The 12,302-nt window shown below is 34.7% G+C and overlaps 1 pseudogene across 1 annotated transcript in view; it reads right to left on the reverse strand.

The window, feature by feature from the left end:
- Nucleotides 1-5,330: 5,330 nt before the first annotated feature.
- Nucleotides 5,331-12,302, reverse strand: part of LOC149159962 (U-box domain-containing protein 45-like) — a 37,101-nt pseudogene continuing 30,129 nt past the window's right edge. The window contains exons 2-3 of the transcript XR_016261343.1: nt 6,236-6,561; nt 5,331-6,111 (exon numbers count right to left, since the gene is read on the reverse strand). The product of XR_016261343.1 is annotated as a U-box domain-containing protein 45-like (transcript). The remainder of the gene's footprint in view (nt 6,112-6,235; nt 6,562-12,302) is intronic.

Raw genomic sequence — 12,302 nt, forward strand, 5'->3', positions numbered from 1 at the left:
AACATGATACTGTAGCAGAAAATTTGTGCAAAATTAATAGAAACAAATCGAGGCATTGAAGACGTTGTAATCCGAAGAGCAAATCATCTGGAAGGAAAAATAAAAATCAAGTGTCCAACGTAAGACGTTTTACAGATACTTTCGAAGTTGTGCATGGTAAAAGATCCCGTGATTTATGTACGAAATCATTGATAAAATATTTTGACGACCCAAAATAATGCAATAATGCAGGGGTTATAGGTTGTGACAGGGCTGGATGCTTTATCAATACCAAGTTGTTTTTATTTAAAATGTCTTGTATCTCTTTGTGGAATGACCAAGTGGTAGTAAATGAGTCGGCCATTCTACGAATCTGAAAGTGTCAAAATTTTGAACTAGCCATTGATGACTATAATCCTCGTTCTCCAATGTATGAGAAAATTGATCGCTATGACTAGAGATATATTTGGGACATTTGCAAAAAAAATAAATGGTACTGTTCACAATGTTTCAAATGGGTGTGCAACTTTACAAACTTTTTAGACTCAAATTGCAACTATGTTAATTTGATCTTGAATTTGGTTCATCTCTCTTCATTACTATGTATCTGTCCAAGTTTTGGTATTTTAATTTTGAACTTCTGTATCTGTCCATCTTTGCATATTATGTCACAAGCAACCATACTCTTGAGTCAATATTTATATGCCTATATTGTTACCTTTGTTTCTTGTTATGTAACTGTATTTTCCTGCTAGCATTTTTCTAATGCCCCTTGATCTTTGTAAGCCTTTGAGCTTGCAATATTTTGTTTTCTTCTTGCCTCCTTTACGCTTTCAAACATGCCTTTCTTTCCAGTGCCATGTTTGTGTTGTTGATTCTGTATCTCTTAGTCTTCCTTTCTGACAACTTTGATTTCCATATTTATGGTGTGGTTGACATGTGAAACAATGTTGATGAATTGTTAGTACATTGATTAGTAATCAACATTATAAACAATTGATTACTAATCAATGTACTAACAATATGATTTATATAATATTTTAAATCATACATGTTAAACGCACAAGTAACATCTTTTAGGGCAATTCCAACAACTCTAAATCGAACCTCCATGGTGATGACACCTCATGATGTTCTGCAATGCCCATGTAAAATTCTATTTGTGAATACCCTTGCAGCAAAACTTCTTGGATATGCATTCCTTATACATTGATTGAGCAGAGCTTTGAATCTTGAAATATATGAGGAAATGCAAGTTGCAGGAAGGTTAGTTAACCATTACTCATTTCAAATAATAGGCAATAGAATATTTACTCTCCGATTTCATGCTTTGAGAGCATCATAAGCCAAAGAATAGGCTTTTGGCTACTGTAAGGACTAGGACAAATGGTTCCTAGCACACATCTTCTGAATTTCATATTCTAAATTCATAATAAGTATTCTACTCGAGTCATGTGCATGCTTAGCTGATAGAAATATGAGAAAAGGTGGCAAAATGAGGTTAACAAATTAAACTTTCAAAGTCAATGGGATTGGTGAGTAGTGAGAAGTGATAGTAACTGAATTGGACACAAGTATCAAGATGTGGATTTTTGAGAAATAGAGAATCAGGCATGCAGTAAATTGGATAGGTTGCAGAGGTGCAATCCTTGGGATTTTACCAAGATATCTCAGCCATATTTAAGATACAAATGTACATGCTAGACATAAATATCTTCAGCACAGATTTTCCATTAGTTTCTCAACTCCAAAGTAAACAAGATGAGCTTTTTAGCACATAGTCAAACAAGTTATTGGAATCGTCTGTTGCATGTTGCAAGACCCATCCTTGCTAGATCTAATTTTTTATATTTTGGAGTATGAAGGTCTTATTGAAACAAAGTTAGCTTCCTTTGAATCTGGTACCTAATATTTTCTCATTTTCCAATGGCACTACATAATGTAATTAAGCCAAGAGGTAAAAATTGACAAATAAATTGCAACTTTAGCTACTGTGACAGACTGTAAAGTATAGCTCCAAATATGTGAGAGTTCGTGTTCATAACTTTACAGACAATGAAAGTCTCTTGTTCAGTGACTGTTCAATTAAATAGCATGCTTAATTTCTCCTGATTTTTACTCTTCATGTGTTTTTCTGCTATTATCTATCTGGCACTGGCATAGGTTACCAGAGTGCATAATAACTAAGTCATTCAGTGGCTCACGATATTTCTCACAATTTTAGAACATAGCTCTCTTGAAAGAGAAGACTTTTCTTGTCAAAATTTTATGTGAAATGCCAATTTTTTTTCTAACTTCTCGAGTGAGGTGAATCTATTGAATATTCCCGTCCAAAATGAATTAAATCTATTACCAACTAAACCTTGGCTCTTTCACTCTAGAGTATACAGTCAATAGTGTACAAATCCGTTACTGAAGCCCTGCAAATTCAGTTAAGGGAGGAATAGCAGAATGAGCACAAGATGGGAGAAATATTGGTGAAGAATTTATTAGGTGGTTAGAAGCACTGGTTGCTAGATTGTAGCATGGTGATTTTGAAGAGGGACAAGAGAACCATGGAGCTCAAGTCGAGGTAATTGATGTTGAGAAATGTAGCTCAGACAAGAACTTCCTGGACAAGCTTCAGTATGAATGCGGAGTGAGTGGTTTTAGACATTATGAGGAATGATGCAGAGGACAAGATGACATAGTGAGACCTACAATAGAGAGCAGTAGAATCTACAGAATCCCAATCCTGCAATTGTCTCAACAATTTGATTTCCAGACAGATGCAAATTACTCACAATAGTTCCTTTTTCTGAGATTCCATCAAAGAACTCCTAAACTTGTATTTTATTGATTACCAAATGGAGTGGAGCTGAACATCAAAAGTTTAGAAATATAATAGATTGCTAGCAAAAAATTCACTACAATGGATTTCATTATATTCAATTTATTACAAAATGCTATAATTGTTTCCTCAAGACTGTGGAAACTGCCACAATATTGAATAATACTTCCCTTGTGCTTCCAGAGCATCATTTCGTGTGATGATGCCTATACAAAAGGTAAATTAATCTATCATAGCTTTATCACTTGCTGTACAACTGGAAGTCGGAAAACCATGCACTAGATAAAATACAAGCCTTCAACAATGACCATCACTTCCATGATGTGTTTTTTACAACAAAAAATATTTGTAGATAAACATTGTGTGCTTGGCTAAAAGCCTATTCTTTGGCTTATGATGCTCTCAAAGCATGAAATCGGAGAGTAAATATTCTATTGCCTATTATTTGAAATGAGTAATGGTTAACTAACCTTCCTGCAACTTGCATTTCCTCATATATTTCAAGATTCAAAGCTCTGCTCAATCAATGTATAAGGAATGTATATCCAAGAAGTTTTGCTGCAAGGGTATTCACAAATAGAATTTTACATGGGCATTGCAGAACATCATGAGATGTCATCACCATGGAGGTTCATACAATTTAGTGTTGTTGGAATTGCCCTAAAAGATGTTACTTGTGCATTTAACATGTATGATTTAAAATATTATATAAATCATATTGTTAGTACATTTATTAGTAATCAAATGTTTATAGTGTTGATTACTAATCAATGTACTAACAATTCATCAACATTGTTTCTCATGTCAACAACACCATAAATATGGAAATCAAAGTTATCATAGAGGAAGACAAAGAGATACAGAATCAACAGCACAAACATGACACTGGAAAGAAAGGCATGTTTGAAAGCATAAAGGAGGCAAGAAGAAAACAAAAGATTGCAAGATCAAAGGCTTACAAAGATCAAGGGGCATTAGAAAAATGCTAGTAGGAAAATACAGTTACATAACAAGAAACAAAGGTAACAATATAGGCATATAAATATTGACTCGAGAGTATGGTTGCTTGATGCAAAGATGGACAGATACAGAAGTTGAAAATTTAAATACCAAGACTTGGACAGATACATAGTAATGAAGAGAGATGAACCAAATTCAAGATCAAATTAACATAGTTGCAATTTGAGTCTAAAAAGTTTGTAAATTTGCACACCCATTTGAAACATTTTGAACAGTCCCATTTATTCTTTTTGCAAATGTCCCAAATATATCTCTAGTCATAGCGATCAATTTTCTCATACATTGGAGAATGAGGATTATAGTCATCAATGGCTAGTTCAAAATTTTGACACTTTCAGATTCGTAGAATGACCGACTCATTTACTACCACTTGGTCATTGCACAAAGAGATACAAGACATTTTAAATAAAAACAACTTGGTATTGATAAAACATCCAGCCCTGTCACAACCTATAACCCCTGCATTATTGCATTATTTTGGGTCGTCAAAATATTTTATCAACGATTTCATACATAAATCACGGGATCTTTTACCATGCACAACTTCGAAAGTATCTATAAAACGTCTTACGTTGGACACTTGATTTTTATTTTTCCTTCCAGATGATTTTCTCTTTGGATTACAACGTCTTCAATGCCTCGATTTGTTTCTATTAATTTTTCACAAATTTTCTGCTACAGTATCATGTTTAGTATACTCAAATGTGTTCATTAATTCTAGCCACCTGTGGAATTTGTGCCTTTTTGTTTTAATTATTCAACTATATGCGTGGTCGAATGTTTCCCTTTAAAATTTTCTTAGAATAAGTACAATATTAATGTACTTGTATCCTTGATTTACAATGTAATATATGCAGCATTTTTTAAAAATATACCTTGGAAAATAAACATTTTTATACAACGTTTAGATTGGAGGAGGAAGATAGATTACATAACCCCGTGTGCGTTGATCTCTTGTTTCCTGTCCTTTGGTGGAAAGACAATACTATACCAGCCACAATTACTTCAAGAAACATAGCAATCACCACTCCCCATAGGCCACCTTGAAAAGAAAATTTTACACATCTATTGGTAGCATCAACAGATTAACAAGTGCAAACTCAGTATGATCCAATAAACAAGGAGAAGTTGGTGTGGAATGTATTAAGATGTGATGATCAAACTAAATCTCTGATATATATTTACAGGCTATACTAGAATAGAAGAACATCACATCTACTGAAAGAGGTAATTATCCTCTCTGTGATAATGTACAAATCTGCGACAAAGTAGTGTTATCTAATTATTTTTCACCTCTGAAACTTTTGTACAGTATATTCCTAAATCATCAAGCTATGAGATGATTCAATTCCTAACTTCGTTACAACAAACAGTCAGGGCAGCCTCTGAATGGTCCCAACTACGTAGAAAATTTAGAACCGTACAACAAACGAAATTGATTTACAAGGACTTCCAACAGAAACTAAAGATAAATGTTCTGCCTCCATTTGGTTCGCATTTACTAACACTGATAAAAAGAAAATGACTTTGCCTTCCAAAAGAGGCTTAATGTTCGGCCAATATTTTTGAAATTTGTTCTATGAGTTGTTTTATTTTCCTTCAAGCTCTCCCCATAGATTGATGGCTGAGGGGTACACACAGCTGTAGAAGACTGGCAGGAAACATCTTGCTGTCGTTGCTCTCTAAAATGCTGTAGCAATTTCTGTGCTTTGTCCTTTCCCCTTGGGCTTCCATTCATAGAAAGAGTAACCAAATAAGGAATGACCCCTTCCCTTAAAACCATTTGACTGTGCTCAAAACTATTAGTACATAACAATAAGAGAGATGCTGCTGCTTGTTCTTGTGCAATGGTTGTACCTGTATCAAGAATATCTGCAATGGTTCCAATGCAGCCTTCCGTATCAGCAATTGTTGCTCTGCCCTCTTCAGTAGAAGCAAGGTTATACAAAATTGTAAGGCATTTTTCTGTACAGTCACCCTCTGCAACAAGAAGAAGATGAGCAAGCCTGGAAACAACTCCTGCAGATACCACCTAGGACCTGTTTCCCTTGAATGTTGATAAATTATACAAGGCATTTATAGCATCTTGTCTACATTGGTTAGATTCCGAGTCCATCAGTTTAATGAGAAGAGGTATTGCTCCGGAAGCTCCAATGCTAGCTTTATTATCTTCCAAACTAGATAACATAAGCAAGACAGCTACAGCTGCTTCAGATGTTTCAGAATCAAGAAGATCCAACAAAAGAGGCACTGCACCTGCAGCCAAGATTGCTGCTTTGTTCCTACAATACAAAGCATGAACACAAGTAAGAAAAAATGTTTTAAGATGATTAGTAAAAGAATAAATCACATCTGCTAGACTTGTGTATTTTGATAAACTAAAAAATATTTCAGACATCCTTCTACCTGTTATTATTCACACCAATATTGAAAAGCGCCAAAGCTCCAGTCTCTTGTGCTTGGACATTACATGCATCAATAGCAGAACATAGGAAGTTCACAAGCATGTGAATGAAACCATTGGCACCCATGTAAGAACGAGCTTCATCATCATCCTTTGCGAGAAATCTAATCTCTTCTGCTACTCTACATTGTAGTTCTAATGACGGTCCCAGCTGGTGCAGGTGGTGAGCTACAGAGCGTCGGAGTGAGTTTTTCCGTTGTGCTGGTGAGCTGCAGGCGCGAGTCAGCCTGTTTTGTGAGTTTTCGGAGTGTTCTGGTGACCTAGTGAACTGCAAGGGAGGGAGCTGTGGAGTGTTAGGTCTAATTGGTTAGGAGAAGCCCGCGGAAAACCGGAATTCGAATTGAAATTTTGGAATTAACTCACGGTGGCAGACAGCGATGGAAGTCGATCCTCCTGTCAGACGCAGTTAATGCGGGAAGTGGCAGAGCTGGCGGTGGCAGAGGTGGGCAGAGCTCGCGTAGGGTGGCGGAGGGCAGAGGAATTGTCCGGTGGCCGGAGCCAGAGGTTTTTCCGGGTGGCACCGGAATCCAGACAATTCCTCTGCCTCGTTAGACTACTCCTATTAGACTACTCCTATTAGGCTTTGAATTACAATGCTCCTATTAGGCTTTGAATTAAAATACTTTATAAATATTATGTTGACTTGTCAATGATATATTGTGGGATTATCGAGTTGGTCTTCATTGGCATACTCTTCATGCAACGGGGGCCACATGGCCTAAAACGTGAGGCAACAGATCCCTAATAATGTGGGGGAAGAGACATAGACGGTTTAGGTTATTTTGATGGATCCAACAGTGGAATTGTGATAATCAAAAGTTAACGTAACTACCCTCCTCGCCATATTTTTTCTACTCTATCATTTGCACATCCGCTTCTTACGAGCGAATCTCTATAATTCTGAGGAATTTAGAGATACCAAAGTTTTTTCTTCTTCCAACCAGCTAAGCAAATCCAACTTGGCTAAGTTATCCCTCAATCATGTCAAACTCTAGCCAATTCTAGGTGATCTTTTTGTAAAAACAATTGTGTAGTTGACAGGGCTACCATCCCAAGTTATTTAAATTTTTTATTTTCATATATGCACATGGCTAAACCCTTATACTCTGAACAAATGTTTCAAGTTGTTCATTAATATTTTCTCTCAAAAATTCTAGTATCTCCTTGATTTGGCTGCAGGATTAAGGGAAAAATGTCTAGAACATTATTTGTAAACTTGTAAGCATTTCATATGAAATTTATGTTGTAATTCATTTATTATCTTACATGTGAATACAATAAAATTTTTGCTTTAGAATGGCTTGAAAATAATTCCTTTTCTTTACATTTATATGCATATGTATTCAAAATTATTTATGACAGTTATCATAGACTTACCTCTCTATATCATGCATCCTGATTTATAGCTAAGTATTTATATATAAATATAGGCAATATATTTTTATATATTTACATCTATAGGCCAAGGTAACAATGTAAAGCTTGTGTATTGAGTTTCTACATTTGATTCCTCAAGAGCAATTAATAAAAACAAACTTGGATGCATTCATAGGTGAGTGTGAAACCCTCATTTTCTTGTGGTTTCCACATGCATGCATGCTAACATTGCCTCCATCTTATTCTCATACTTTGATTTCATATAATGTCTACAACTTATTTTGAGGATTAGTATACAATGTTATGGATATATGATAACTTATCTAGTTAAACATGTAAATATTTCTAAAATCCATTCCAATACTAAAGTATTCATTTCTTTTGGTATTTACATTAAGTCAAATAACTCTCTCTCTATTGCTCTACACAAGAGAAACTGATTTTGGGCTCTTGTAGTCTATCCTTGAGAGAGAAAATCCCAACACTCAATGGAAGTGAATATTCATGAGATTAGCCTTAAGGTTCTTCTTTTTTTAGTGTTTCTCCACCCTTCTAACCATATGTGTATGTGTACGTGTGTGTGCATGTTTCCACAGGAATTCTAAATTACAAAAAGAAAATAGAAATAATACTTCATTCATATACAACATATTATATAGTATCAATCCTAACATCTATGTATAAAACATATCACTGGTTAGTTATTTAAAAGTGAAAAACCCTTTTCCTTTAGATAAATTAGAATAAGTATGTTGAGACAATATTACAGAGGTTTAATATGTTGGAATAAAACTAGTAAGGGTACCTATTCCTATGGATGTAAGGTAATTTGTATACCATTGTCATCACACGGGAAGAGAAATAGGATATGTCCCATGTTACATATACTAGTTCTATTGGTAGTTTTAAGTATGCAATGATCTATAGTAGACCAGACATTGCATGTAGTGGGAGTATTAAGCAAGTGTATGCCAAAACTAGGGACAGATCATTATGTAGTAGTAAAGAAGGTTTTAATTACTTGCATGCTACTATTGATTATGAATTGTGTTACAAATGAAGACCAAGACTAGAGAGAGTGATGGATATTTAAGGATTTTTTGATGTAGATTGATCTAAAGATCTAGATTGTAGAAGATCTATAAGTGGGTATGATTTTAACCTATTTTGAGGAGCAACTAGTAGGATCGGCAAGGGATAGTTTGTAGTCATACTCTCAACTATAGAATCTAAATATATGGAAACCAATTATGTAATAAAGGAAGAAGTATGGTTACAAATATTATTTTTTGGTATTAGATTGGTATAGCAAGCTGTAAGGATAGATTGTGATAGTCAAAGTGCAACATTTCTAGCAAAGAACCTATGTATCACTCTAAGACAAACCATATTGATGTTTAATATCACTTTGTGAGAGACATTTGTGAAGATAAGAAGGTGTTATTGATAACGATGAAAATGTTGAAGAGTGATGCAAATTCAATAAGAAAGTATGTGAGCACTTAAAATTTTTATTGGTGGAGAGAAACAACGGGAAATTGATGCAATGGATTTTTGATCTTGTACTCTTGCAACCCTTTTATGAAAGAAAAAAAAGAAAGTGAGAGAGTGTTGAGTATATACTATATTCTTTGTACAATTATCCCCATGCATGATTCATTGTGTGGAGCGTGGGAGGGTACTAATGGATTCCCCAAACAATTTTTTTGCATTTGTTTTTTTTTCCACACATAATTTTTGCTTTCATTACTTTTGTGGCACATGGTGATTCAACCCATGGTTTTGTAATTCAAATGAAGTAAATATGGTTGTATTCTAATCCAAGGTTAATGAAATAGGGTTTTATGCCATATGTTACAAGATATACATATTGTGTTCAAATATTGTAAAGATATAATACAAAAATATCATTACAATTTTCATGGTTTGGGTTTCCAGGGTAAATCTTTGTGTTAAATGTGTTGTGTGTATGTGTGCATGGCTCCATGTCATCGCTTTCTTGTAAAACGTGCTTTAAAAATTTGGCCCACTTTTTTGTTTATGGACTAATTTCCCTTTATAGGGAAAAAAATCTCATTTTTTACACTCACCTTCATTAAGCTCGCTAACCTCAGAACCTTGTAACATTTTAGAACTTCTATTTACAAAAATCTTATGGGCATCCAAGTATCTGGTTTCCATGTCACCCTAACAAGTACATGGCCCACATTCTAGGTCATTTTATGTTTTCCTTTGTTTTATGTTATGTGGTCCCTTTTCGCTCCAATATCCTACCTACCTGGAAACCTGTAAAAATTTATAATTATTAATTTATAAAGACTTATGGTCATCTGGGCTTCTGAGTACTCCTCTCTCTCACTCATTCATCCCACGACTTATTTCCCCATAACCTTATTTCATTATTTTACGAGATTTTCCCCTCCATGCCTTAATTTCACTTATGCTCTTTTATTTCCCGGATACCTAGAACCCCAGAAAATTTAGTAAATTTTGGTTTTGAACTCTTATAAAATTTCTACTCCTAGGTTATGATGTGGCATCCTTCACATGGCCCCTTGCCTTTTCCTTGTCCAAAATATTTAACATTTTCATTTATGGTCTGCGTTGGCACACTTATGGTTAAAAACTTTGTTTATTTAACGAGTTTAAATTGTTATTTTACTATTTCACTCTATTGCTTCCCATAATAACTATGCTTTGTTAATCCCTCTTCTCTTTCTACAAGAAAGCTTTGATTCCTCTCGCCAAGAAGAAATGAAGAAGGCACTCATACAAAAAACCATTGGTCCATTCAAAGACACAAGCTACAAGACGCAAGGTTGTTCTCAGATATAGTCTATACCATAGATTTGGGGCATTCTTCATGGGAAAACATCTACAAACATTTTGAGGATGAAGAGTGTAACATCTTCGGGTTAAAATTTCATGTAATAAAGTTAATAAAGGAAAAATAAGACCAAGGTCACGAGACATGTATTTGGAGTTGAATGTTGGGCAAAAAATCCTAGTGTATGTTCGTTTTCTTATTTATGGCTAAGGAAAATGGAAAAGGCAATGGCAAAGGCATTGAAAAGGAAAAAGGAATTAATTGGCATTTCATTTATGAAAATAATATAAAATAGGAGAAAAGGAAGGTGAAAATTCACAAGTTGCATGTGAAGAGGAAAATGAAGGAAAATTAAAGTAAATTGAAGAAAATAGATGCCTAATTGATAAAAATGGCTTTTGATGATTATTTCAAATCTTTTTTTGAGTTCAATTTTGGGAGATCTATGTCTATTCTCTTTACTCTCTCATACACTTACACACATAAAGAATTCTTGGAGCACTCTAGAATTGGAAAAAGGAAGTAAAAGGAAGGACAAGAGAGTAAAGGAAAGTGAAGATCAAGCAAGGAAGAGTTAGATCAAGAGGATAAATTAGATTACTTGTCAGTATCGATTTGCATGTATGGTTTCCTTGCTAGTTTTGGCATGCATGGTATCCACATGTGTGTATTTGGTTCTCTTGTTGTCATTGGCATGGGTTTTTCTAGGTGTGACAGTGGTTTTAACCTTGCCTTACCATTTTTGGATAGCCATGTTGTGATGGGGTTATTTTACTTGGTTGAGCTAGATTGTCAAATAATTTCAAAACTGAGTGGGGTGGTCTCAAAAAAATTCCCAAAGTCCTAGGAATCCCTTGACTGGTAAATGGTGGGATACATGGTAAAGAATGAGGGTGGAGACAGGAAAATTCTTGATGATATAGGTGGAGAAATCTAGAGGCATCCATGGCTGTTTATGGCTTGCTGACCCATTGATTGTTATATGGTAGTATTGTGGTAAAGCCTGGTAGTGTATGTTTATTATTTGGGCCTAGGAATCCATTGACCAATATATGGCAGGATACAAGGTAAAGCCCGATTGTCTAGATGAGAGTTTAGGCCTAAGAATCCCTTAACCGGTAATGGAGGGATACACAATAAAGCCTGAGAATCCTTGGTTGGTTTTGTTGTGAGTCCCACATTCATGCTTGTAATATGGCATGGAGGTGATTGGTTGAAAGAAATATTTGGTTCAGCCCAATCTATGGTCAGGTAGTACATGGAAGTCCCTGACTTGGTTGGATTTTATTTATAAATAATAAGAATATTTCCTCTTGATTTTTATGAGAAAATTTGATTGGTTATTATGTTATTTTAATGGTTTTCTATCATTGTTAATTTTTTGGTTATATGTTGGATATAAGCATGGTTTTATGACATACTTTGGTTATGGCTCTCATCATGTTTTGATTATTAAATGAAATGTAAATGAATGTATGACTTAAAACATGATAATGTATTTATTGTGGGCATCAGACCTTCTTGACAAATCTCATATAAGTATGAGGCCCTTATGGTTAGATGTATATTTATGGCTTGTACATTACATGTTTGTGATGTGTTTTACGAAATTACTATCATAGTTAGGATGAGTGAGGTTAGTTCCATGTTCATTTTTTCATTAGAGGCTTTGCCTTCTTGTTATTTATCATGTATGAGAGTTTTAGTAAGTTCAAGAAGAGGCTTGTGCCGTAGCCCTGAAAAATTGGCTTAAATCCCATAGTAGCTCGCACAAAACTATCTAAAAAAATTTGCAATCGCATGGA

The sequence above is a fragment of the Pinus tabuliformis genome, chromosome 5_2 (genome assembly GCF_031772625.1).
Source record: "Pinus tabuliformis cultivar Carrire ecotype Pingquan chromosome 5_2, CPIR1, whole genome shotgun sequence".
NCBI classification, from domain to species: Eukaryota; Viridiplantae; Streptophyta; class Pinopsida; order Pinales; family Pinaceae; genus Pinus; species Pinus tabuliformis.